The sequence below is a fragment of the Castor canadensis genome, chromosome 6 (genome assembly GCF_047511655.1).
Source record: "Castor canadensis chromosome 6, mCasCan1.hap1v2, whole genome shotgun sequence".
Lineage (NCBI taxonomy): Eukaryota > Metazoa > Chordata > Mammalia > Rodentia > Castoridae > Castor > Castor canadensis.
The window spans coordinates 19,489,918-19,516,938 of NC_133391.1; the positions used below are offsets into that span (position 1 = coordinate 19,489,918).

Consider the following 27,021-nt stretch of genomic DNA (forward strand, 5'->3'; position numbering starts at 1 on the left):
TGTTTGAGCTTTTGGGTCTGAATACTCATTTCCTTCCTCACATTTGGGTTGCAATTTGGCCACTATTTCTTTGACTATACCTTCAGGTCTTTCTCTCTCTCTCACCAACTCTAGGACTTTGGAAATGAACATGTCCTGCTCAATGGTACTTCATATATCCCACAAGCTTCACTCTCTTCCTTTCTTTGTGCTCCTGTAAGTGGCTGATTTCCAAACATCTGGCTTCAAGCTTATTGACCGTTTCTTCTGCTTGATCTGGTCAGCTATTGAACCACATCACTGAATTTTTCAGTTATTATTTGTTAGGTAATTTTTTTATGTTTTATTTTTGTTAAATCTCTCATTTTGTTTATACATTGTTCTTCTGACCTCACTGGACATCACTGTTAAACTCTCTGACAGGTAAATCGTTTACCTCTATCTACAGATTTATTTGTTCCTTTGTTCAGGGCATATTTCCCCATTTCTTTTTCTTTCATTTCTTTCAGTTTTGCTACACATTAGAAGAGGTAGACTGCTCTTCCAGTGGTCATGTCCTGGCCCCACACGAAGAAATCCTCAGTCAGCCCAGGCAGAGATTCTGGGGTCCTCTCTCTCACTCATACTTGTCCAAACCACTGTTCATATTCTTATAAGCCCCCAGATGCCTCAAATATTCTGAATTCCATCAGTACTCTGAGACAGAAGCTATCCCTCTAGTCAACCCCCAGAAAAGCTGGACCATTGGAATCTGGGTTTCTTCCTGCTTGCTTTGCCCTTTGCTGGAGGAGGGGCTCTGGCATGCAGGCCAGTTCTCACTGCCTACCTCGCTTTTTCATGGACTCCTGGCATCTGAAGTATTGCAGGTCTCACGAGCACTGAGTCAGGTGAGACAGAAGCACAGGCAGCCTCCCGAACATTGAAATATTAAATGTGTGGTCTAACTCCTTCCTTCACCGGAGAGAAGCTGAGAGCACAGGCACCTTCAGACTGCATGACACAGTTCTGGGGCTGGTGTCATGTTGAGGGTATTGTGAATTCTCCTACCACTCTCGGTGCAGCTAGCTTCATCCTAGCCCAGAGTGTAGGAGACTCTCAGTGGGCTTCTGGATTTCTTATAAAGGGAATTTGGTCATTCATTGTTGTTGAATCAGTAAGTCCTGGGGGAGGACTTCTTATTCCATCATTTGGCTGACATCACCTGCTTTTTGTTTGTTTTTGAGGTAAGGTCTTGCCATGTAGCTCATTGCTGGCCTTGAACTCACACTCCTCCTGCTTCAGACTCTTAAGTGTTGGGATTATAGGCATGGACTACTGTATTTGGCTGTTTTTTAAAACACCAGTTTTATGTACTTTTCTTTTTTCTAGAAATATCTTAAGGTCTCAAGAATGCCCATTATCTTCCAAGAAAAAGCAAAAAGACTGTAAGAACCACCAGAACTCCATATATAATAATACTAAAATTTTAATCATGTATGAATTTCTACTTACAAGATAATAACTTTTATGAATTTTATGAACCACAGTTTTCTTTGAAATAGCTTTTTAAAAATCAGATGGTACCATATGTTAAAATAGTCAACAGATGTTCAATCTTTGAAGGTTTTCCTCCCATGGGAATTTTCATTTTCCTGGTAAAAGATATACATATGTATGTATATATATTAGCTTTGAGTATGTGTTTTCAAGTTCAATGCCTCCATTGATGACATATCCTAAAGTTAAATCTTGATTTCTCTTCCAACCCTGCCAAGTCTGCAACTCCGCCAGACTTTGCCACTTAAATAGCAAAGCATTATCTTCTTTTCAGATCAACATCCTTTAAGTCAAGGATTACTCTCACTTTCTTGCATTTCCCACACACATTCTATGGCATGTCAGACCTGATCCACTGTCAAAGTCAAGTTTTAGTTCATTTGTCTCTTACTATCTTCACAACTGTCACCCCAGCCATAACACATCCCTCACCTGGACACACTGACTCCGTGGCTCCCCCACCCCAGCTCTATGGCTAGTTTTGACCATGACCCAGTAAACACGTCACACTTCAACACATACACATAGGTAGCTGACATAAAAATCTGGTTAAACATTAGTTTCTATTGCTATTTGCAACGCACCTGAAATTTTAATTTTGTTTATCAAAAAAATGGTTCACAGTTAAGCAAATTGATTTATCGGATCTCTAAATAGTGACGTATCATGGAAAAACTCTCCAGTTTGTCTCACTGCTTTTCTTCTTGCCCTCTAAGTACAATTCTCCACCTGGCAGATCTTTAAAACACAATCAGAGCTTGAGGCATGGCTGAAGCACCTAACTCACAAGCTTGAAGCCATGAGTTCAAACACCAGTTCTGCCCAAAACAAACTAAACCAAAATACACACAACCATATTCCTTGTCTGCTCATAAATGGCATCCTGCCACATTCAGAATAAAATCCCAACTCATAAACATGGACTATGAGACTGAATGTGACCTGACACCCACCTATCTCTGGGACTCCACCTCCTACCACTGTCCAGCAACCCCACTCTCCAGCAACACCTGCGGCTTGGTGCCGCTCAAGTGCACTGAGCTCTTCCATCCTCGAGGTCTTAGCTGTACTTCCTCTGCTGAAACACTGCCAGATCATTCCATAGTCACTTATGGCCTCCTGGCCTACCCTTCTCTTCTCTTCCTTCTTATCTTGCTATAAATTTTCTTCATATCACCACTCCCTGGCATTCTATTGTATAATTCTGTGTTTGCTTGTTTCTTATGTCTCACCTCACTGCATGTTACTGTCAGAGAAGCTGAGCTCTCTTATCTACAACAATTCCAGAAGGGAAGCCAGCAGCTGGGCAGAGACCATTCCTGAGATGGATGTCACACAGTCCTTAGCTTCCCTCCCTCCAGAAGCATGTTCCTCAATTTACTCCTCCCAACTCTTTCCCTTCTCGGGCTCTGGAGCCTGTCTGTCTCTCAGCAGAGTTCTCAGTGAGTGACTCTTGATATCTTCCTGTAATAAGCATCCCCCCCAACTCACATGGACTCCTCATCCTCTCGTGACCTTCCACTCATTTTCTTACCCAAAGTCACAATCCCTAACCAAATCCTTGTGTTGTGTGTGTGGCCTCTGTACAGCTGTGTCTGTTTTGACTTGTATCCAGACGGCGAGGGCGACAACCTTCCTTCTGGTAGAAAGAGTACTTTGTCCAATGAGAGGCCCTCACAATATTTTTCAATAAATATTGTATTAGATTTTAACAAGCCAACTGTGAGAAACTGAGAGTTGACAGAAGACAAGCGGTGACATTAGATGTGCAGGTCTTAATCCCAGCAAGTTCCCGAGCCTCTCTGGAGAGATGAGTATATGTGACACTGTAACATCTGGACAAAAGCCTACTGGTAGGTAGCTGGGCTGCTCCTGTGTCCAGTGGGACAACACCACTTAGTGACGCCCATATCCAGGCCTCTCCTCAGATGGGTCTTTGTTGCTAAATAGCTTTCTGAGGGCCCATGTGGGGATGGTATCTGACGAAGCTGCATGTCCCCCACCACACCTCACTACAGTGGGGAAGGCAGATTGTTTCTCAAGAGTTCTCTCCAGTATCGGTTTCCTTTTATTTCATGGAATAAAATAAGTAATCCTTCATTATTTTCGTTAAGCTTGCCTCAGTCTCTACAGACACTTTTTTTTACTTTGTTTCACATACACCCATGTTCTTTTGTTCATTGAAAAGCTTTTCTTAAGTGAATGCCAAGCATGGGTCTAGCAACCATTCAGTGATATCAACAAAGGGTGTAATCAGAGTCTTTGTTTAGTATGGCAAGAATTTCCCCACAACCACAAGAATGGAGGTTAGAGGAAGGGTAAAATTGCACATTATGTCATACTTATCGTCTCTACTCCCTATGGCTTCAGCAACTGAAAGTTAATTGACTGGTGCCTGGTGACCCACACTGCACACCAAGTTGGAGCATGGCCCAGGGAGGTAGGAGGCACCAACTTGACTTCAAGTTCTAATCTGCCATTAATAACCCACAACTTGTCAATTCACTTTCCTCCCTATGCCTCCGTCTTCTGTAAAATTATGAGATTAAGAAAGGTTCCCTAATCCTTCCTCTAGAGAAAAATTACTTACTGTACTGGTTTCCAGAGATTTTAAAGCTCACCATTTGCAATTGTGAACATGTGAGTCAATTTCATACTGCTTCCCAATCCAGGATTGTCAAAGCAACTTCTGAAATCAAGACATTCAACTCATAAAATATTAACTGCATGCCAGACACTGTCGTAAACAGGTCGTGTCATGTAAACAAGGCACAAAGTTTCTTGCATGTAAACGATCCTCACCTGGAAAGAAATTATTTTCTGAAATAAAAGTATTCCAGCCTGAATTTCTTCAAAGTCTCTCTTAACTTGACAAACATTTTATCAAGACACTCTGTGATTTCTGAAGGTGCTCAGCAACGACTTATAAAGACAGCTTCTCTTCCATGCTGTGTTTGAATTCTTACAAGGAAAGTCAAGACAAGCTCCAGTACTCTAGTACCGAATACACGCAAGTGACAGGAAAAACAAAGAGGAGTGGACATTCCCGTCTCAGAATTCACTGCTCTCGGATCCCCACACTGTAACTGAGTAGACACCAGTTCTTAGGAACTTGGAGATTATCGTACTCTTTGATTGTCTTGATTTAACCAGTGTGTGGCAGGCACTTAATACATTTTCTTATCCATAAGGTAAGTGGGTTGCTTACCATCTCAATTAGCACCAAGGCTTTAGAACAGACTAGGACAGTTATGCAATAAGATCAATATTTGTAGATTATCATATCCCAAACAACTTTGTAAAAACATGAGAATGGTAAAGGGATTGAGAATAATGTTCGAGAGTCTGTTTTTTCCTTCAGCTTAAATTAATGGCGTTCTGATGGGTATGAAAAGCAGTCTTGAGAGTTGAGATGTCGATGGACAGAGAAACAAGATTCTCTTCTGTGCCTCCTTTCTGAATCTGGGGGTAATGACCTAAGAAGTTCCCATTTGCAGACGTCCTGCTACTTTCTGAGATAATAATAAAACTGTCAGAGACTCAGGAATAAGATTCTCTCCTGCACTAATTAATCGATCAGATTTAGAGAATTTTAATAAGCCAAGGGACAAGCAATTCGAGATTAGACTGGCCCGTACTTCCAAGGATGTAAATAAAACACATTTTTCATTAAATTGTCCCATTCTTTGTCTCCCACATGTGCTCACACTCACTCCTACCTTCCCATCCTCACCGTCACACACTTGCCCTAACCCCACTCTCGCACCCACGACACACATGCCACACGTGTCAGACCAACACAGTAGATGGAGTCTGAGAAATTCGATTGTACCTAATGACAATTACCTGGCCTGTCAGAGCAGAATAAAAACAGGAAAGTCACAAAGTGCAGCATACTGACCATAAGCTGCCTTGCCCACCTTTCTTTCTCAGTGATTTCTGGATTTGTCGCCCACTGCATTGAAGCCGTCAATGGAGCTGCCTACAGCATTTCCATCTTCACAGAGTTCTTCATACTGGAAAAAAAATAGCATTCCACATCTTCGACCAGAAGTTCAGGTGAAAGGCATATGCTGTTATAGAATAAAAATCAGTTTAGAACAAAGTCCGCTAATTCCTACAGGCAGAGTTCCTTCTCATCAAACACCCTTCGGTAAACTCCCTTGACCCCAGAATGTGGACACAAGTACATGGCACTCTGTCCATGAGCATACACAGATGGCATCCATGTGACTCTGCAGAATAAAACTATTCATTTTATTCCCCTTTCAAACAGAAGGAAACAAGCATTTTCACAGATTTCCTCTCTCCCATCAAACGTCCCATTAAAGGGATGTTATTCTCTGATGTGTCCAACCCATTTAGAGTTTCCAGTGAAAAATCAAAATAAAGAAGAAGATACTAGCCATGACCAAGTAGGAAAATGAGGAAGAAACCCTTCAGTAGATCTTGTGTCTTCAGCCCTAAGATGGTAAAGACCAGCTCTCAGAACCAACAAGCTTGAGCCATCACACCTAAAGGTCAATCTGTTCACCTGGATTGACCATGACCTAGACGTTCAACTTCAGGAAGGTCTAAGAAAAGTCCGCTCTTCCCACAGCAAGACTGAGTTGGATCTTAACAGCACACACATGTCCAGGGGCAGCCATATGTGAACTTGCCCAGGATGGTGAGACATCACCACACATGTCCACCACCCGTACCAGCTTCTGAGGCAGAGCCACAGGGATCGTTCTCTTCTGTTCAGCCTCATTCAGCCATGGCCATTTCTTGGTCCACCATCATGACTAGAGTTGACAAGCTGGCAAAATTGCTCTGACATTCAGCTTCTGTGTTCTGAAACAGTTACCAAATTGCCCACAATTCTGTCTTCCTAGTAAGGACATGTGTTACTTTTATTTTATGAGCCTGATGCATGTGAGCTCAGGTAACTGCCATCATCAGAGTTCTAGAGTCTGATGGCATCCTTGTCTGTCCTAGAAGGAATGTGACATTCCCACAACGGAGAAGGTAAATCCACGTGTGTGTGTGTGCGCATGTGTGTTGGGGTGGGGGGCTTGATCAGTCCTGCCAAGAAGAGGTCTCCATTCACAGTAGACACACTCAGCTCAGACGGTGTTTTACAAGGAGGCTTTCCCATCTTCCTGTTTCTGCCACACTGAGGACGTGTGACAATAACGCAGGTGGCCTCCTTCTTGCTGGCTGTTGGAAGAGCCGGGACTCTGATCTCCAGATTTGGTTAGAAGGCGAGATTACTAATTCTCCAGGAGTAAACCTCAGAGCCAGAAATGTCCCCGAAAGTCCCCTGTTTGGAAGTACAGAAGTTTCTGAGCTGGTATCTTGACAGAATTATTACCTCAGAGGACTGAGGGGGAAAACACAAGGCCGTGGTGGCAGACTGGCCTCCCTCTGGCAGTTTGGCTGGATTTCAAAAACTCGGTGAAATGACAAGCACGTGAAACAGAATGTCACAGAAGCACAGCCTGCATGGAGCATGGGGGAACGCGGGACAAACAGCTGCCTGGGACGGCAGCATATGTCACATCCTTGGCAGGAGCAGGTCCAATAACATAGGCCCCAAAGACAGGCCTCTTCTGCCTCCAGGTCACAGCACACCTGTCTACAGGAGGGTGTTGTGACACAGTCATCACCAAAGAGATGCAGGCACCATCAAAGTGGCGAAGAGGGCATGGTGCTAAAGGAAGAGTTCCTCACACAACGAGCACAAGACTGGAAGAATGACCCAGACGGGTGGCGTTGAGGCACTGTCACCCCCAAGAAATCTTTAGAGTTTCTTCCTAGGTTGTGGAGATTTAGGTCTACCAAAAAACCAGATTTTTTTCAAAGTAATACTTCATTTTGCCATTTTAAAATTAACTGAAACATAAAAACTCTAATTTAATGTCATTAAATTGAGAATTATGTCCTAAATCACAGAAATCTGGAGTTATTTCTGGACATTGAAATTTTCAGTAAATTCATACATTTTGAGGGCTTTGGAAATGTGGATTTTCACTGCTATGTTCAGGACCCCAGACTTGGGATCAGTGCAGGAGGTCTAACATGAAGAAGTCACGTGTGCAAAGATTTTTAAAGCTGTAGAATCCAAGCCTAAAATATGAGCCCGGGGAAAAGGACCATGCCCAGAACCTACAGCAAGGCTCACAGTGAGTGACGGTGCACATTGAGTGACGACAGTGTGCCCATGGTCAGTGGCGGTGCACACACAGTGAGAGTCTCTAGGAAGTCACAAACAGGAGGCCACACTTCTTAAAAAGAATTGGAGCCAACAGTTACAAAACCAGAAAATTTCACTAAAAGTCTGATTTTCTCTCTAAATCAGAGAATATGAATATTTGGAGTCCACAGAGTCTTGATGTAAGAGTTACCTGGAGTCAGGGAGAATGGTGGCTCCCGCCTCGGGTGGGTAATGGGCTTTTTTTCCCTTTGCCTTTTACATGGTTGAGGTGTCCACAACTCCACTCATTTCAGTTACCTGAGTGGCTCCTGGGGATCCTGGACCAGTATATTATACACTTTCAGAAACAAGTGATTATAATAAGGAAAGGCATGGTAGGGAAGAGGCTCAGACAATGTGCCACCCTTGCTCCCACGGTAGTTGGAGGTAGAGTCAGCGAGGCAATTAGTTCATGGGACAAAAGGTAGTGAATGGGATCAGTGCCCTTATAAGAGGCCGGTGAGCAAGCTAGCTCTCTTTCCTCCATGTAAGACTCAAGGAGAACAAAGCAGTCTGCAAGCTGAAGGAGGTCCCTCATTTAAACCCAACCCTGACAGCCCCTTGTCTTAGACGCTGTCCTCCAGAACCACAAGAAACGATGTTCGTTGTTAATGGCACCCAATCCACAGTGCTTTGTTACAGCAGCCAAGCTGACTGAGACAGCTGGCAATGCTCACGGAATACTTGCAAGGAGTTCTCATGGAGAAAGGCAGGGAAATTTTCACTTCGAAGGAATTCAAGAAAGAGTGGGGAACAGACAAATGCTTCATACAGCTCAGAGGACCAACGATTCAGGGTGCAGGCCCAACAGAAGGCTGGAGAGAGAGCGCCATGCTTCCATCATAAGCTCCTGCTGCAAGAGGAATGCAGTCTTCACTTTGTTGGTGAAAATGAAAATCTAAGGAGGACACAAACATAGACCCCAGGAGGCAACGTAGAAGAATCTTCCTTTCTCAACAGCATAACTTAAAAGTGTTCAAACTGGCCAGGCACAGTGGCTCATATCTGTAAGCCCAGCTACTTATAATGCAAAGATTGGTGTGATGGTGTTCAAGGCCAGTCCAGTCAAAAAGTTCACAAGACCCCATCTCAACCAATGGCTGAGGGCAGTAGCACATCCCAGCAGCAATGGGAAGCCTAAAATAGGAGGATCATGGTCCAGGCTGGCCTGGGCAAAAAGCAAGACTCTGTGTCCAAAATAACCAGAGCAAAAAGGGCTGGAGGAGTGACTTGCAAGTACAAGGCCCTGAGTTCAAACCCCAGTAAAAACAAATAATAACGTTCAAAACTGCTCTTTCCAGAGTGAAGATGAAGGTTGAGTTTGTTTAACCAAAAGCAAACTTGTGAGCATGTTTTCCTAGAATAGGATTTAAAGTCTGAATTGCACTAACATGCCATATTTTGTTTCCTGTTAGGAAAAGTAAGTGCATCATTTCAGACATAAACAGCAGAAAAGTTTGCTTGAATAAATCATTGAGATGGCCATAAATAACATAATTTCATGAATTTATTAATAGGTGTATTCCATTTCCTGGTAAGTAGACATGGCAGATAGCAAAAAAGGTACTAACCATACACCTTATAGGTACAATATAGACAAAAAATATTCTCATAAGGTATCACTCCTTAATTTAATAAGGGATAGATTTTTTCTTATTTCCCATTTTTAACATCAAGAAGATAAAGTATATGAAATCTTTCTTGACCTAGAGATTTAAAAAAAACCAGAAGCTGTCAAATTAGAAATTGCCAATATTATCAAAAAGATAAGTAATGTGCTCAATCTATAACCCTAATTACTTGGAAGGCTAAATTAGGGAGGATCACAGTTCAAGGCCAGCCCAGGCAAAAAGTTAGCAAGACCCCATCTCAACCAATGACTGAGTGCAGTGGTGCCTGTCTGTCATCACCAGCTATGCAGGGAAGCACAAATAGGACTGTAGTCCAGGCCACAGTTTTGCATAAAGCAAGACCTATCTCAAAGATAACCAACTCAAAAAGTGGCTCAAGTGATAGAGTGCTGGCCTAGCAAATTTGAGGCCCTGAGCCCCATCAACCTCCAGCACTGTCAAAAAAAAAAAAGAAAACCAAATCAAAAGAACATTGTCAGTTAGCTCCTGGGACCCTCTGTGACTGACTGGCCAGCAGCTCCCCCTTCAACTGCACCTCTTTGTCAATTAATTCCTCTGGTACCAGGGAGCCTCAGGCCCCACTGGAACCTCAATCCATGGACCACACCACCTGTGCTGTGCCTCGGCCTGGCCCTGAGCTCCTTCCCTCTTTACTGAGCCTTCCCTGGCCGCATGTTCAGAGGTGGACACCATTGGAAGGAGGTGAATATGGCTGAACATTCTTGCACAAAAATAGAACGATGAAACCTGTTGATATTTTTTTAAGAAGGAGGAGGGGGATGAGGGAGAGTGACAGAGGGGAGAATCTAACCTAGGTACATCGTAAGCATATGTGGAAATGTCACCATGAACCCCCTCCCCGCACACACAACTAATATATGCTAACGGAAATGTAAAAAAATCCCTCATGGTCACCACTGTAATCACTCTCACACGCCTGTCTCTTTGCCTGCCCACTGTTCTTTTGTTTTGTTGGCAGTACTGGGTTTTGAACTCAGGGCCTCATACTTGCTTGGCTGGCACTGTACCACGTGAGCCATGCTCCCAACCCCCATTGTTCTTAGCACTTAAATTAATTAGTTCCCTCTCCAGGACAGCGCCCTTTCAGAAAAGCATGGAGGAAGAATGAATCAGCAGACCACACGTTAGGCTCATGACCTTTAACCTCTACAGGTACAGGAGGTCAGGTCACAGATTTCTTCACCCTGCCACTTACCTAAGTCAGGGATTGGCAAGCCCACCACCCACCCCAGAGGCCAAGCCTCACTGACACCCTGTTTCTGTGAATAAAGTTTTATTAGGACGCAGCTCTGTCCACTTGTGCACACAGCATCCAGCTGCTTTCACAGTGCAAAAACAGAACAGCAGTGGATGAAGGCCTTTGGACAGCCTAGAGATATTTCTCAGGTCCTCTACTAAAAGGTTTTCAGGACTGGGCTACAGCTCAGTGGAAGAGTGGCTTGTCGGGCATGTGCAAGGCCCTGGGTTCAATCCCAGCACCTCGAACATAAAAGACATAAACAGCAAACAGTTTTCCAACTTCTGCTTTATCCCTCCTCTCTCCTCAATTTCCAGAGTGTCCTCCAGACTCCTCACTCTCAGATGGTTTTGCTTTTTATTTCACTGAGGCAATAGAAGCAATTGGGGAACAATTTGCTTCTTACCTGAAATAGAGAGTCAAAATCTTTGGCAAATTACTAACCATTTCCTGGCCTGAACCCTTCTGTCCACCTCCACTGTCGCTGCTACAAGCCAAGGCCCCCATATTCTCTAACTGAATCATTTCAAGGACCACTCCCCCACACAATGGTCTTCTCTCCCCCTTCACTACCACAGCGGATGTCAGCCCAGCCATCAGAGCGATCTTCTTAGAGCAGAAATGGGATTACATCACTCCTGTGCTCAAAATCCTGCAAAGGCTCTCAGCTCAGTGTAGAAAATAAATAAGTAAAAAAGGCCAGGCGTGGTGATGCATGCCTGTCGTCCCAGCTAAGTAGGAGATGGAGGTAGAAGGATCATAGTCAGATCTTTTGCCTGAGCAAAAGACCCTCCCTGAAAAATAAGTACAGCGAAAAGGCTGGGGGTGTGGCTCAAGTGGTAGAGCACCTGCCTAGCAGACACAAAGCCCTGAGTACAAACCCCAGCACCACTCAAATAATAATAAACATTTAAAAATAGAAATGAAAAGTCAGGGTCCTTAGCGCACCTACAGAAGACCCTTCACCTGGCTCCCTGCGGTGCTCTGCTGCCTCTCTGGCCACTTGTCCACTCTGCCTAGGCACACTGGCCTTGCTGCCCCCAAAGTTAGCAGGCAGTCTCAGAACCTCTGCCTGGGCTGCTTCCTCACAGACCAGCCTCCGATCCAGGTTTAACCAAAGACTGGCTTCACAACGCGGCTTTTCTGGTGAGTTTAAAGTGTACTCACCCCTGTCTCTTCTCCTCAGCACTAGTTTCCATCAGCACATCACTCTACGTGGCCTGCTTTTTTCCTGCTGACATACTCAGCACCTAGAACAGAAATCCCACAGAAATGCCTCCCAATAACTGTGAGGAACAGCTGGATGGACAGACAGATGAATGACTCGGTGTGGCTCCCTACCCAAAACTCTGGGCTGCTATTCTTCACAAGACTTTGACCTCTTAAAGGAACCTTCGTTGACAGAAACACTAATGTGAATTTCCTAAAGGAAGTCAATAATTGCAGTGCATGTCACAATGAAGAGGTCTCAGTCTTCCATCTTTTAATCTTTCTTTGCAATCTTTAATTATTCCTTTCCAATCCATCCACTATGAACATTTTAATATCCACTTGGATCATATTTTAGCTCTTCAGACTGTTCAGCACAGCTTAACAAATACATTTGATAGCCTTAAATAAAGCCAAAGCTAAAATTTGCATAATTCTTGTTAAGAAGATATCTGTAGGAAGGGCAGGCACTGGTAGTTCGCACCTGTAATCCTAGCTACTTGGGAGGCTGAGATGGGGGGGATTATGGTCAGAGGCCCACCAGGCAGTTTCCCAAGACCCCATCTCCAAAATAACCAAAGTAAAATGGATTGGAGTTGTGGTTTGAGTGGTAGAGCTTCTGCTTTGCAAGCACAAAGGCTTGAGTTCAAACCCCAGTCCCACCAAAAAAATACATATACATATACATGTGTGTGTGTGTGTGTGTGTGTGTGTGTGTGTGTGTGTGTACGTGTGTAGGGAAGTTTTCCTCCAAAATAGTAACTTACTAGTGGCTTTATCTGCCTTTTCAGTGCTTTAATTCTATCGCTTAAAGATTATATTACTAAGAATTATCCTTTCTAAGAGATCATACTAATGTTTCCTGACATACATAACGAGGTTGATTATAAATGGCTTTACGTGAATTATCTCAGCCAACATCCAAAACAACCATACAAAATAGGTAAATGTTACTCCAGAAAAGGTAAATAGTGTTTCTAAGGCCCTGCTCTCAGCAAATTTTAAGATATGGATCTGAGATTCAAGTGTCTTGTTGCCTTGCTCAATGGAGTAATGAAGAAAAATTTCTAGTGAACGCCTACACTTTCCTTCTGGATTTGCATGTGTTTAGGGGAGTTCACTTCACCTTAAATCTGAATTTCTTAAATCCCCTTTGCCCCTTGGGTAATGGCAAAAGTAAAAAGGTAACTTCATGCCCAGACATGAAAATCCTACCCACTCCTCCTCACTTGTAACTGACAGATCGACCTGCTCTTTGGCACAAACAGGCCTGAATAGTCTCATGCTTTGTGTAACTTGTGGTCATGGTCCATGGTTGTATGTCTTTCATGTGTCTGTCTGTCAGGCTGAATGATTCTGACCCACCTCTTCCTGTAGAATCTGAGTCTTAAGAATCAGAGCCCGGTTTTCTGTCTCCTGAAACAATGGAAAATACTGAAGGATTTGATCAAATTCCATTATTTACCTCCAAGGCAACTGGCATTCTTTCTCTTTACCAACATGAAATGTGTCATTCACATGTCACAGTTGAGCCTGGCCTGAAAATATGAGAAACTGTGAGACATCACTCTCCTCCCTGCTGGAGTTAGTGTGATGGCAGTGAGCAAGGGAAGATGAAACCCCCAAAAGCAAGGGCCTCACTTGTTCCCTTGCTTCTTCTCCACCATCACTTGTCACGGGTGACTGTGAACTCAACTAGGTAAATCACACCTTAACACCACAAAGTTTCGTGGCCTTCTATTTGAAGCTGTGGGTGTTCCCAGACTCATTGTCACCACACATGAATATCAAAACTCTTCTGTAATTAACAGCCTTGAGTTCAGAACCATCTGAAGAAAAATACCCCAGGAAGGGTATTTGCTGAAATGTGAGCAGTAAATCTTGCAGGTGGATGAAAGTGAGGATTTTGTGGGATTTTATTTTTTTCTTTGTTAATATGCATGTCTTTATTTTTACAAGGTGGACAAATATTGCCTTTATAATAAAAGGAAAAACATCTCAGGCTAGGATTTCTTTTGACAGGGGAATAAAGAAAAGGTGACTCACTCAGAGAACGCCTGCACTCACCCCTTGAGGGTGTATTTTCCTTTTGGTACAAAAGCTCACTTTCAGTTAAAAAAGAAAGGAACACGTATTCGGGATCACAAGATCTGAATTTGGTTCTGGCTCTATCATTTCTAGCTAATTGGCTGAGCAATCAAAACAGCTCTGGTCTTTGTCACTTTATATAAATATAAAGATATAGCAACTTCTGTTTCTACCTCTCAGATTTCTGTGATTATGAGTGAGATATCTCAAAAATTCTCTTGAAATTATTGAACACTGTACAATGGGAAGGATTGGGGTTGTATATCTAGGACTCCACACTTCATCCATAGCAGTTGACATTATTGAGCTGTAAGAGGAAACAAAAGGACATCAAGTGCTGTCTGTGTGTTAAATTTATTTATCTCTTCCAAGCTTAGGATGGGTAGACTCACCATGTTCATTTTATCTGGGAGGACCCTGGGGCTTGGAGTGGATCCATGCTTGGCTACAGTTCCACAGCCTTGGAGCCAGAGTCTGGACACGGGCAGCCTGCCCCCCTAGCACTGGGGCCTGGTCACTCCTTGGTCTTTGGTTAGGAGCCCTCAGCTCCTGTAATGCATTCACAGACACCCCCAGGTCACAGAAGACCTGACAGCAGTGAGCCCTGTCCTCACATCTGGCTGAGGCCAGAGTTCAGCTAAATGGAGTTATGCGGTGGTGGGAGATCCAGAGCCACTGACTCAGGCCTGGAACCGGTCTCCCAATGACAGAGACAGACTAGAAATAGGTTTTGAACAAATGAATCTGAACGCCACCAGCTGTCCCGGCACTAGCATTTGGGGTTCTGAAGGTTTCTGAGGAGTATTTCTGGTGCCAACGCCCTTGATGACAATCAAGCTAAGTGGCTTTTTGCCCTGAAGGCCCAGGGCTGGGCTTCTGTAGTGTAAGGAAGGTTTGTGAAACTTTCAGTAACCCCAAGTACTGAGAGAACCGAGAAAAGAGCGAAAGTTTGACAGAAGTTTTAAAAACTTCAAGTGCTTTTTAGTGCTGGATGTTCATAAGTTTACCTATCAACTTTGGTGCTAGTCAGAGAATTTTCAGGTCTACAAATCATCGTGAACATGGCTGAGATACTTGTAAAGAATTTCAATCTTGGTAGAAAATAAATTTGTCCATGCCAAGTTGACCACACTTGGTGACTTACTGTTTGCTCTGGGCTTCCATGACAGTCTTCTGCTCCTCTGAAGCACTCACACCCATCTGCAGCTCCTCAATTCATCTTTCAGCAGATTTGCTCACATAATAGCTTGCTGAGCACTGCAGGGGTGGGGAAGGCAACAAGCAAAACCTTAAACAGAACCATCAGAGACACTAAGGAAAGCAAGGACTGTTTTGGGACCTACTTTGAAAGCCACTAAAGGCTTAAACCAGATTCCAACAGTAGTAAACATGTCCTCCCAACTCTCTTGGTCCTTGGAAAACAAAGGGACTTGGAAGGATAGTGTTGGGGAAGGCACCCACAGGGAAATCAGATCATTCCTGAAGCCAACAATTGGGAGAATCCATTTGAAGGCAATCGTTGACGGGATAGCGTGGTCTTTGTCTCCTATTAATAAGACGCGATATCAGTTCATGCAATTTCTTGGATATCCATTGAAATCCCACAATGCAGGTGCTACACCTGTATGAGGGCGACAGTGGAAGATGGGAGATAACTCCTGCTCTTACAGTTCATGTATTAGTGACCGGCCACAACTAAAAAGTACCCATGGGCTCTGACACTCTATAAAGAAGGCAGTTACACCATTGTTTCTACAGCAAAGCGTTGGAACCCAAGTGACCTCCAGCAGGAAACTGACGAAGTGAATTGTGGCAATCATGCCACAGGATAACATTGGATCCTAACCACCCTCTGAGGCCTCAGAGAAAGTACAATTTTTCCTCTGCTGAGGAATTACATGGATCATTCAGCGAATATTTACTGAGCTCCAAGTCTGTGCCACGTGTTAAACTAGACATTAAAGAAGGTCAAGTTGTCCCCAACTGTGTGACTGTTCCCTTCCCAGTGCTTATTCTCCAAGAGGGTAAAGAGACCACTCTAATTACAACAGTGTGATAGGAACCAAGACAGTGGATCCAAGTTCTGTGGGCACTGGGAGAGGAGAGGAGACAGACAGACAGACAGATGATGAACAGAAGCTCACTGGGGGTCTGCAGGCAGCTGGATGTTGTCACAGCACAGAGTAGAAGACAGGAAGCAGAGACATGCAGCAGAGTCCCACCATGAAAGTGTTTGCGAACCTAGTGAAGGAATTTCAATTTTTCTCCCGAATGCAACAGGGATCTCTCCAGGTGTCCAGAGCAGAGGCATATGGGTCACTGTCACCTAGAGACGGGGCGCCATGTGGCACATGTAGGAAGATGGTGAGGACACTGCTGATGCTGCCTGGAATTAAGCACAAGCTCAGGACTAGGAAAAGTCCATCTGCTTGAGTGACACAGGCAGTGACAGTAGCAGGGCGTGTTCTTCAATGCCAAGGGAGGAAAAAGCATAAAGTGGTTGGCCTACAGGAAGGAAGGTAGTGTGTTTATTGAGTTGGTGTTACTTACTCTGCTAAACCCTCAACAAGGCCATGGTTAATGTCGAAGACAAAGTGTACTATGACAGGAGAGGGAACAACATCAAAAACGAGGTGGCAACAGGTCTTCAGAAGGGCTTGGGGAAGGGACATAGAGATGACAGTGGCTGCCATGTGGGTTCTCCAGCATTCCGACCCTTTCTAACTCATTTGTTCACTGTTTAACAGTGCTCTGAGCACTGGCAACTGAAAACCTGACTGATGAATTCACCCAAGGCATAGGTTGTTTTAAAAAACAAACTTTGAATTATATCAATAAATAACAGGTAAGCCAATTATGGGATGATAAGAACTTGATATAAACATACACATGAGGTGGGGGGAAAGGGGGGAGGGAGGAGGGAGGGAGTGAGAGGGAGTGGGGATGAGGGGAGGGAGGAGGGAAGAGGGAGAGGGAGGGGTAGGGGAGTGACAGAGAGGAGGAGGAAGGGGGAGGGAGAAGGAGGAGGAGAGGGAGGAAGAGAGCGAGGGGAGGGGGAGGGAGACTGAGATTAGTGCAGACCAGGTCAAACATGTGGGGTGAGCTTATGACTGGGGGGCTACCTGGACCTCTGCTGTTCAGAATTTTGCGCCTATGCCAGAACACTCAGGCTCTGTAAGAATCTTGTGCTGGCCTCCTTATGGTGTGTCTCATGTTCTTTATCCCTTTTCTTCTTAATCTAAGGCCACACGTTTTCATGTCTTGGCTCCTGAAGGGCACATTTTGAACCTGAGTCACCAAGGACTCCCTCATCACATCTAGCATGGGACTCTGCACAAAGTAAAAGCTCCCCTGCCCCATGGCACGTTCTGGACAGATCCACACGTGGCCCTCAGACATTTTGGTTTAGAAACACTGTCTTGGATGACACAGAAAAGAGCATGGTTAGAAAAGATCTGACAGATATTTCTGCTGGGGATGTGAGATGGTGTAATTTTTATGCAGAACAGTTTTGGAGGTGCTCCTGTGCCACCCAGCTGTTCCTCTGCTATGTGCATACTTGGGAGGATTCAGAAACATGTGTACGTGCAAAAATTGATGCTCAAATGTTTACGGCAGCATTAGTCACAATAGCCAGAAAGTATAGATAACCCGAATCTTCATCATCTGACGAATGGAGAAACAAAACACAGTACATCCACACAATGGAATAATATACAGCCATGAAAAGAATGATGTAGTGACACCTGCTGCAATGTGGACAAACCTTGACAACATGAAGCTCAGTGACAGAAGCCAGAAATGAAAGAAATGAATGATTCCATTTAGACGAAATGTCTAGAAGAGGTGAATGGCAGAGAGTGAACCGGTAGTTGCCAGGGAAGAGGAAGGAAAGGAGATGATCAAGGAGGACTGGTCCTTGGTCAGTTTTAAAGTCAATTATGTTAACGCTCAAAAAAGAAAAAAGAATTAAATGAGGTTAAAAGTATGGGTCTATGAAATATGCAGGAAAATAACAGGGAAAGTGGTGGCCCTTGAAAAAGTGCCACAAGGCCTGTCGCAGTGGCTTACAACTATAATCCCAGCTACTTGGGAAACTGAGGTCAGGAGGATTACAGTTTGAGCCAGTCCAGGCAAACAGCTCACGAGACTTCACCTCCAAAATAACCAGAGCAAAAGGGACTGGGGGTGTGGTTCAAGTGGTCAGGCACCTGCATTGTAAGTGTGAAACTCTGAGTTCAAACCTCAGTCCCATCAGAAAAAAAAAAAAAGTATCGTAAGCAAGTATGCTTACAGGACTGCATTAGACAAGTCTGCCCCCAAATCCTCCAAGATCCCCTATGTAGAACTGCTGTGTCTGTGGCTGTCTTAACTGAAGAGTTTAAGTGAAAATAGCACCTCCCAAGCGGCAGGACGTGACTTCTGTCCCCTTGGCCTGTCCTCTGCTCCTTCCCTGTGACCAACAGGCAAAACCGGTGAGCCTGGAGCCCTTGCCAGACCAGAGTTCACTTCCATTTTCTAGCTGTGCTCTGCACTTTCTATTCAGCAATTTCTCTGAATTTTCAAAACATGTCTTCACTCAACAACTGCTTAGAGCCCGAGATTGTACTTAGGGCAGTAGACAAGAAACAAAGAATTACCCACCACCCATAAACTTAATCAAATGGGACCCAAGAACACACGCACACAGCGGTGGCAGGTGACAGTACCCAACAGTATCTGGTTAGGTCTTGGTGGGTTGGGCTGTGGCCGTAGTATGGCATGGCAAGAGGATACTGGTGGAGAGGTGAGACTGTGGCCTCAGACTGGGAAGGACTGTGAACAGGTAGCCAGCCTGGGGTCCACTGATGGGGTGACCACTGACCCCTTCTCACAGGAACCTAGACTTAGTGTATTTGGCCTGTCTCACTGCAGAGCTGGGGAGCCCCCATGGGAACCTCTATCTGGTACCCAAACTCTAGCACGACCCCCACAAAGAGACACATGAAACTTTCAACCATCAACCAATGTCCTGTGACTAACGTTTTGTCACTCAGTGTCCCCACACCCACACTTTTTCTGGGACACACTCACTCCTCCCGCTTCCCAGTGCCAGGTGTCCAGTGGGAAGATGCTTCTCGCTGTTCCCATGCACGACCATTGCCACTTCTGCATCTCTGCTCTCAAATTTTGGGTTGATTCTACCCCCACCCATTTTTCTTCCTTAAAATTTGTTGTAAAAATTAGTTTCCTCTTTTGCCATTACTCTATTTTATAAGGAAATTGTTGATGCTTTTGCTTTATAAGCAAACTTGAGAAATAGTAGAAAATATGTAAGAATAAAACGTTAGTGTCACCATGCAGAGGCAACCGTGGTGGCCTCTGGTCTTCCCAACTGTTTCCTATACATATTTTTATTCCTGAACAAAAACCTAATTACACTGCACCAATGGATCTGTGGCCTATTATTTGAAATATAAACGTGCATACTTTTTATTGTTGAATGTTATTTGTAGTTTTCAATGACTACTTAGGATTCCTAGTCATTTGTCCACTTCTATTTTACTTATTTACTTACTTGGTTTTTTTGGTAGTAGAGGGAATCGAACTCAGGGCCTCACACTTGCTAGGCAGGCACTCTACCACTTGAGCCACTCCTCCAGCCCTTTCTTGTGTTGGGAATTGTTGAGCTAGCGTCTTGTGAACACTTTGCCTCGGCTGGCTTCAAAACACTATCCTCCTGATCTCTGCCTCCTGAGTAGCTGGGATTACCGACGTCAGCCACCGACACCTGGCTCTCCACTCCTATTTTTAAACACTCTGGTTGCTTCTGTTAGCATCATAAACAATGTCTAACTATTTTCAAGAGCATGGCTCTTCAAGTTTACATCACCAGCTTAAAGAGATTGGATATTTTTAAGGGTTATTACACAGAGGTGCACAGAAAGTGCTCTTTTAAAACCATGCCAACTTGTATTTCTACCAGCAATGTATCCACCCCCATCCCAGGACACGGGATGGAGAACTGTGGTAAGTTTTCACTGAACTGAGGGGCAAAGTGACACACTCTTCATTTGCATTTCTTTGGTTACTTGTAAAGTTACAGATTCCTGTCCATCTTGCTTTCTCTTTTGACCTGTTTAACAGCTGACATCTTAATCATAGGTTCTTAAGTCATCCATACATCTTTACCCTTCCAGAAATCCAGCAAATGATGCTACTCTTTGTGCTAACGTCCTCTTTGGACAAGCACCCAGTCAGTATCACTGAGCTGCTGGACATCGGTGGCTCGGAAGCACTGTGACTCACTTTCCTGATGAGTAAACCTATGTTTCCAGTAGCCACTAGGGCATCTGAGGGCAGAGATGCCATTCTTTCTCACCTTTTCTTCCTCTGCCACAGTCCTTCCCTTTTCCTTTGACCTGGTGTCCAAATCACACTCACTGCCGACCCCACTCGCCTTACGAGGGGCTCACTCTTGAGTCTGTATGCACTGGGAATTTGATGTACAGCAAGTCCTCCGGCACCCATGCCAGCTCAGTGTTTGGTGACAGAATAGTAGGACCCCCCAATCATGATTGTGGAGCATTATTTAGTAAGGCGAGGTCCTCCAAGGGCACCGTACCATCACCACCACTTGAAAACTTGCCAGAATGTAAGCTTTCAGGCTTCCCTGCAGACCCACTGGGCCCTGGGGTGAGCCCACCATCAGCTGTCAGGCTCCTCAGAAGAGTCCACCACTGCTAGAATGTGACACGCACAGACCACAGCACCCACAGCGAGCCATCCAGTCCCATACGGTGGTGCAGAGCGTGTCCAGATCCACACGTGGGTCCCTCCCTTCTGGGTCCAGGATGTTCTTCCACCCCTCAAGGCCCTCTGCAGAACTCTGGCCAGTCTTAGGAAGAAGACTGGGAAATTAGCTTTGAAAGATGGGAAAAGGCTTTAATGCACAAAGGTCATGAACTCTTTCAGGCTGCTGGGGATCCAGGAGATATGCCATGTAGTCCTTTGCAGTCCTGCCCAGTGGGCACAGGAATAGGACAGGCCACTGGCCTTGAACTAAAATCTAACATGTGACCTTGGGGAAATTCCTCAGCCTCAGTGACCTTAGCTGTGAAATTGGGATCATAATACATAGTTACTGAGGGCGCAAATATTGATCCGTGTCATCGACAATCATTTATGGGAGCTGAGCAAAATGCCATTGTATTGTGCCATCTTGTGGTGCGGGGGATCAAACTTGGGACCTTGTGCACTTTTTAGTTGTTAGCAGTGGTACTGGGATTTGAACTCAGAGCTTGGTACTTGCTAGGCAGGTGTTCCAGTTTTTCTCATCCTTTTCTTCAAAGGCACTGAGTGAAGCTGGATGCTCAAGCCTGTAATCCTAGCTACTTGGGAGTTAGAGATCAGGACCAGCCTGGGAAAAGAACTATTAAGACCCCATCTCAACCAATAGCACACCTGTCATTCCAGTAATGGTGGGAAGCCTAAAATAGGAGAACCAAGGTCCAGGCTAGCTCGGGCAAAAAGCAAGACACAATCTCCAACATATCAGAATAAAAGAATGGGAGGAGTGGCTCAAGCAGTAGAGCGCCTGCTAGCAAGCATGAAGCCCCAAGTTCAAAACCTGGTACCACCAAAAATAAAACTTAGAAGTAAATAAGCATTGCAGGTAATTTTTCTTCCACCCTTGATGAAATTTTAATCTCAAAGCCTATTTTTGGAGGCATCATTCTTGTTTTTGGGGGGAGAGGTGGAGGTGGTGAGACTGGGGTTTGAACTCAAGGCTTCACACTTGCAAAGCAGGTGCTCCACCACTTGAGTCACATTTTGCTCTGGTTACTTTGGAGAGAGGGCCCCATGAACTATTTGCCTGGGCTGGATTCAAATTGCAATCCTCCAGATCTCAGCCTCCCAAGTAGCTAGGATTACAGGCATGAGCCACCAACACCTGGCATGATGGGGTCATTCTTTAATACAGTTAGCTCTACTATTCTATTTGGATATGGAAGTCACTGAGATTGAGTCAGTAGTTGTCACGCAGTCTTTTTTAAATATCCGACCAAAACTAAGGCTTTCCCTGGGCTGGCTGCAGAGGATGACGGGGATTGGAGAGCAGATTCTTCCCAAGGAAGCAGAGTGTGCGGTGCCCTTAGGAAAATCAAGTCTGGCCAGGGACCAGTGGCTCACGCCTATAATCCCAGCTACTCGAGATCAGGAGGATCATGGTCCAAAGCTAGCCCAGAAAAAGAGTTTGTGAGACCCTATCTCAGAAAAAAACATCACACACACACACACACATACACAAAAGGATTGATGGAGTGGCTCAATGTGTAGGCTCTGAGTTCAAACCCCAGCACTGCAAAAAAAAAAAAAAAAAAAAAGTGAACGTGAACTCTGGTAATTAGAATTACAGAAGGCTGAATAGCTTCCCCGGGATGCTAATGCCATGTTACTGTGATATAACAGGAAGTATTAGAAAGGGAAACAAGACTTATGTAAAGAGGAGGATTTATTTCTTGTTTGCACTAGAATTGGGAAATAAACTAGGAAAGACCCCCATCTCAAAAAAACCAAATAAAAAAAGTAAGATGTGACCTGAAGTTCTGTGCTAGAGATCCTGCTGACAGACAGACTGCCTGGAGTTTTGTGACTGTGGAGAGACAGATGTTGCAGATGGAGAGGCAGAGGTATCCAAGCTCTCTTGTCCCAACTTCTGTGTCTGTCTTCATGTCCTTGTCGCTATCGGGGAGAACTTCTGCAGCTGCAAGCCACAGCTTCCCTACCCCAAAACTAAGGATGTTATAACATCTGACACCCACAGAAGAGATTGTCGCCGCTCTGCAGTGCCAATCTGCTGTTCCCTCCGGTGTGCTGGGGACATGCACTGACGGGGCTTTCTTTTGTTCTCTGACTATGAAAGCCCATGTAACCTCCTCAGCGCCATTGTTACTCATATTTGGCTCAGCATAAACCCTTTGTTTTGCACTGACAAAAGGCACTTGGTAATATTTTGCTGAAAGAATGTTCACTTGTGTTCAGAGAAAAAAAATCAAATGAGCTGAATTGGATAAATACACTGTGTCACATCCAACAGCTGAGACCATATGAACCCTGCTCAGTTCTTGGGAGGAGAAGATGGTGGAGGGAGTCACCCAGCATACACCTTTCCCCCCACAAAAAGCCACCAAGTCAACATGCACAGCTGCATAGGAAGGCTCACAGGCGAGAACTGTGGAGTTCAGTGAGAAGAGACGAGCTTTGTGACCGAGTCCTGGATGACCACTTTGAGAGTAAAACAAAGCATCTGGCACCTGCCCCTCCCCCCCAGGGCCAAAGCAGGAAATGGGGCGTCTCCTGCTGCAGGGTGGGCTGAGAGGAACAGTCCCAAGTTCTGTCAGGGGACACTGCAGCCACAGATGCTGGAAAGTTTCACCGACCCACAGGCTTGCAGCCCATGTAGAAAAGTGACCTGAAATTTCAGTCACCTGGCCGTGAAACAGAATCTCGCATCGTGGTCCAGCAAACCTCAGGGTGATGTAGCCAGGAGCCATCTTAAGAAGGGAGGTGCTGTCTGGGTTTGGACAAAAACTTCTGTCCAGTCCCCTCTTGGGAACCCCACACACACTCCATTGCTCCAGCTTGGTGGGAGCTGTCTTGTGAACTGAACTTGGCTCAGAAAAGCGACTGTGAATCAGTCCTGCTGAGTGTCCTGCATTGTAGGGAACAGGTGTTGTGACATGAGGTGGACAGAGGATGCTGCCCTTTAGATTTAGGGGATCAGAGTGCTGGCCCTCTGGGACCTCAGTCCTGCCAAGGTCAGGATTAAGGCAGTGCCCACATGGTTCCCACTGCCCCTACCTCCTGCCCCAGGCTCAGGAGTGTTAGTGTCAAGGTGGGAAGGACCAGTGTGGCTCTGCTGAGGGGGCCTTGAGCAACAACGTGGCTCTGGGTGTCTCACTGCCCCAGGCATGCTCGGCCAAAGGAGGCCCAGAGAAGACTGTGCCAGCTCCGGTCAAGTCCCGCTCCTGGGCAGGCACTGCCACCAAAGCACCAGAGATGAGTACATGGTTCCTGCTGCCACCCTCCTACCTGGTTCCTAAAGCCTCCCTGCCCCCACTGCTGCTGAGACCGGGGGTGAGCACCACAGACAGGCTGCTGCAACTCACAGCCCCTCCCTGTGCACCATCTGGGCCTCACCACAGATGGCCAGAGGACAAGTGCTTTGGGTCTTTGTCACTGCTGGGGCTGCCAGTGTCACAGGCTCTGGCTAGCAGCAGTGCTGCCATCAACGGGTGCCTGATGAAGCCCCCAGGGCCTGACGGGTTGCCGCTCCCTCTGTAGGGGTGCCTCCACACAGTGTGCACCTCCCACGCTGTGTCCACACAGTGTGCACCTCCCACGCTGTGTCCACACAACACCTGTGTGAACCAATAAGGTGTCCCCACTCTGGCAGGGCCCACAGAGACGGTGGGTCTGTCCAGCTCCACCATGGTAACACACTGGGCCCAGTGGTATTAATTAATCACAAAGAAACTCCAGGAAGACTGCATTCTGGGAGGACGCAAAGCCAACATTGCCTAACAGATGTCCCAAGACACATCCTGAGAGAGAAGCCACTAAGAAGGACGCCCCATAAAAGTGGCAGAGTCTGTGATCTACCAAATGCACAAATGTCAACGTAGGAGCACAAGAACATGAAAAGATAGGGGCCAGGTGAGGTGGTGTATGCCTGGAACCCTTGTCATTTGTAAGGCTGAAATTGGAAGGATCACAGCTTGGGGCAAAAAGTCATGAGACCCCATCTTAACTAAGGACTGGGCACAGTAGTGTTCACCTGTCATCACATCTATGTAAGGAAGCACAAGTAAGAGGACTGCAGTCCAGGCTGGCCCAGGCATAAAGTGAGACCTTATCTCAAAAATCACCAAGGCAGAAAGAGCTGCAGAGTGACTCAAGTGGTACAGTACCTGATTAGCAAGCATGAGGCCTTGAGTTCAAATCCCTGCATTGCCTCCCCAATATATAAATGAAAAAAACATACATGAAAAAACAAGGCAATATGACACCTCTGGAAGAATATAACTCTAGAAACAGAATGTCAAGAGAATACAGATTAAATGAAAATTAATACTTAAAAGAATAGTTAAGAGTTAAATGAATGACGAATTCAATGAGGTCAGGAGGACAAGGCGGGCAATGAATGAAATTCACAGAGATTTTGAAGAAAAGACAAACAGAGATCTTGGAAATTAACAGTTCAAAAATCAAGTAATGAATACAGCTGAAAACTTGAAAAAACAGCCAAGATCAGCAGAAGAAAGAAAAGCCGAATTTGAAGACAAGTCTTTTTTCTCCTAGACAGAAAAGAAAAAATAAATAAGTAATGAAGAAAGCATTCATGCCCTGGGGACACCATTAAATAAACATCTGCATTTTCAGAATATCTGAGTCACGGAGGAAAAAAGAATTTTTTTTTAAAGTGAATGAAATAGCAGAAATTTCCCTGATCTTAGGCAAGACGTGGACCTCTGTGTACAGGAAGCTTACAGGACGCAAAAAAGACACAACCACAAAAGTCATCACAGAGCACATTACAGAACACCTTCAAGGCTCTCTGTAATGGAAGAGCTCCCAGTGATCTGTGAGATTCTTCCCCCTGCATTTGTTACATATTTCCAGCATGAACCCCATAGGCCAGAAAGGAATGCAACGACATGTTCTGAGTCTTGAAAGAAAGTAACAGCTGACCAAGACTGCTGTACACAGCAAAGCATCCCTTCAGAGATGCCGGGATATGAAAACCTTCCAGTAGAAGCAAAAGCTGAGAAACCAGAGAGAAAGAGAAAGGGTATTCAAAACAACTAACAGAAAAAGCCAGACACCAGTGGCTCACACCTGTAATCCTCCTTACTTGGGAGGCTTAGATTGGGAGGATGTCAGTTCAAAGCCAGTCCAGGGAAATAGTTCTTGAGACCCTATCTCCAAAATAACCAGAGCAAAATGGACTGGGTACTGGGTCGTACATCCACAGACAAATAAAAAAAACGTGTTGTCTGTACACATGGAGTATCATACACCCATGAAGAATGGAATCCTACAGTTCACGTCAAAGTGACTGGAGAGAGGGGAAATATGTGAGGTGAAGAAGCCAGATGCAGAAGGACGAGGCTGCGTGTTCTGTCTCACGTAGGAGGTAAAAAAGAAGTTGACCTGAAAGTAGAAGCCTGAGTACCAAGGTGTGGAAAGGGTGCAGGGGAGGGAGAGAAAGGGTGGCTGGAGGTGCTCTACAAATGTGTGGAAGTGTCACACTGAACCCCACTTGTGTGTGCTATTGGTAGGAGTTCAACTTAAAATTCAGGATTTTTTTTTTTTGTGGTACTGGGGCTTGAACTCAAAGCCTTTACCTTGAGCCACTCCACCAGTCCTTTGTTGTGAAGTGTTTTTGTTTTTTTTTTGAGATAAGGTCTCAAGAACTCTTTGTCCAGGACTGGCTTTGAACTGCGATCCTGCTGATCTCTGCCTCCTGAGTAGCTGGGATTACAGACACGAGCCACAGCACCCAGTGAAATTCAGTTTTTGTACTGATGCTACATGAAAAAAAGACATTTGATGTTAATAAGAACTTGAATTATTAATTAGAAGAAGCAGATTATAAAACAAGCTAAGAAACATCCCCACACACGACTAGGGAACATGTCCCTGTGTTTTTTTGGTGGGGGACCCTGGGAGTCGAACCTAAGGCCTCATGTGTGCCTGTGCCCATCACTGACCTACACTCCAGCTCCGGGTATAAGGAAAGAACAAAACCAAAAGCCATCTTCATCCCCTTCAGCACCATCCTGTGGCAGTGAGGTGGGCAACAGCAGGCCCCTGGAGACCCCACCTCTGGGGTGCACGCCTGCATAGTCCTCCTGGGGTGTGGGAGTGGCCTGGGCTTGCTTCTAACCGAGAAGACATGGCCAGGGTGGTGGACACACGTGAGTGGGACGCACTGCTAAGTCCCCAAGACTATGGGCCTGTTTCGCTGGAGTCCCCCAGCCCCAGCTTTGAGGAAGCTGCTATGCTACAGACCACCAGGTTGAGAGACATGGCAAGGA

The 27,021-nt window shown here is 45.3% G+C and overlaps 1 protein-coding gene across 1 annotated transcript in view; it reads right to left on the reverse strand.

The window, feature by feature from the left end:
* The window catches only part of Irag2 (inositol 1,4,5-triphosphate receptor associated 2), an 81,907-nt gene that overhangs the window by 48,716 nt on the left and 6,170 nt on the right, over positions 1–27,021 (reverse strand). The window contains exons 2-3 of the mRNA XM_074075834.1: positions 15,084–15,196; positions 5,436–5,531 (exon numbers count right to left, since the gene is read on the reverse strand). The gene's annotated coding sequence lies outside the window, so the exon portion shown is untranslated. The remainder of the gene's footprint in view (positions 1–5,435; positions 5,532–15,083; positions 15,197–27,021) is intronic.